This window comes from Tenrec ecaudatus, chromosome 4, assembly GCF_050624435.1.
Source record: "Tenrec ecaudatus isolate mTenEca1 chromosome 4, mTenEca1.hap1, whole genome shotgun sequence".
Classification (NCBI taxonomy): Eukaryota; Metazoa; Chordata; class Mammalia; order Afrosoricida; family Tenrecidae; genus Tenrec; species Tenrec ecaudatus.
This window is the reverse complement of record NC_134533.1, coordinates 139,585,044-139,586,888: the sequence shown is the minus strand read 5'-3', so window position 1 is coordinate 139,586,888 and position 1,845 is coordinate 139,585,044.

Below are 1,845 nucleotides of genomic sequence, written 5' to 3'. Positions count from 1 at the left end.
TCAGGGTCATAGAGGATGCTTGAGTGGTTCGTTAGTCCATTGGACTAGTTGGTCCATGCTTCTTCAACACTCTTCGTTCTTCTAGACAGGGGATGACCAATAGTTGCAATCAAGAGCTTTTAAGACAGCAGTTGTGACTCAGTAACGGTGGCTGTAGAATATTATTTCTGTAGACTGTGTTATGTCAATGAGCCTTGTTGCCCTCTGAGGCTGTGTTCCCGAGATTCCAAATACAGCAACTTATTCCCTCAACGTGTCTGGTTATGTCCAAGAAGTTTTCATCATTTTCCACTCTGTACACTCGACCACTTTCATGAATATATTCGCAGCAAAGATAAATTTTTATTACATGCCATCAATCTGTCCTAATTCATAGTAACCTTATGCACAACAAAATGAAACATTGCCGAGTCCAGTGCCACCCTCACACGTATTGCTATGTTTGGGCTCTCTGTTGCGGCCACTGTCAATCCCCATCCTTAAAGATCTTCCTCTTTGCCAAGTCCCTCCTGATAGCATGTCCAAAGTACCTGAGATGAATTCTCACTATCCTCGCTTCTAACAGGCATCTGGCTGTACTTCTAAGACAAATTTGTTTGTTTGTGCTTCTGGCAGTCTCTGGTACTTTCAACATTCTTCGCCAGCACCAGAATTTAAGTGCATCAATTATGTTCCTGTTTTCTGTATTCATTGTTTAGCTTTCACATGCATATGAGTTGATTGAAAATACTCTGGGTTTTCAATCATCTCATATGCAAAGGTAAATACACATGTACAAATAGCTCATCAATATATATACATGTATATCCCACTCCCTCTACACCATCCATTAATCCTGCATGCCCAGATCATAGATCAAAGTTATTTCAGGAATATATATATATATATATATATATATATATATATATATATATATATATATATATATATATATATATATATATATATATATATATATATATATATATATATATATATATATATATATCAGAGTATTTACCTCTATTGCCTTTAGCTCTTACACACTTCCAATTCTGTTCCCTGCCTCTATCACCTTTTACTGGTCTCCTTATTGCATATTGCTTTCCCCTCCCCCAAGTGAATATCCTTTATCCACCCTTCCTCCTCAAACCTAGTAACCATCAAAGATTGTTCCTTTTAGGATGAAACCCTTTTCTGAATGTCTTACAATAGTGGTATAATACAATATTTGCAATTGACTAGTTTCACTCAGAATCACGACCTTCCAGATGTATCCATGGTATGAATCATTTTGCAGATTCATTGTTATTCCTTAATATTGCCTAGGATTCCAGTACAGGTAAAAGACTAGGTCTTCTACCCCCATAAAAAGGTAGTCTCCCCAATCTGACCCACCACGCCGAGGCAAAACACTAAAGGGGTGCAACAGAACCACAAGGGGAGCAGGGCAAGGAAGTCACAAGGGAATACCAAAAATAGACTTTGGGGCCAGGGCATTGAACCCCATCAGACTCGACAGGAAAACACTCCTACAAGTCAACAAACAGACCTTGAACTATTTACAGGCTTTTCTCTTTTTAAACCACTGGTTTTTTGTTGTTGTTGCTATTGTTTTGTTTTCTTTTGTTGCTTTGTTTAGCTCTGTCTTGTTTCTGTGCATATTATTATCTCTGCAGGTCTATCAAGATAAGATAGGTGGGATAAACAATCTGGAGGAGAAAACAATGGGACCAACAGTTCTGGGGACATGGGACAGGGGGAGGTGAGGAAAAGGCAGTGGTGTTGACAAACCTAGGGACAAGGGAACAAGTAATCCAAAATCGGTGGTGAGGAGGGTGTAGGGGACTTGGCAGGCTTGATCAA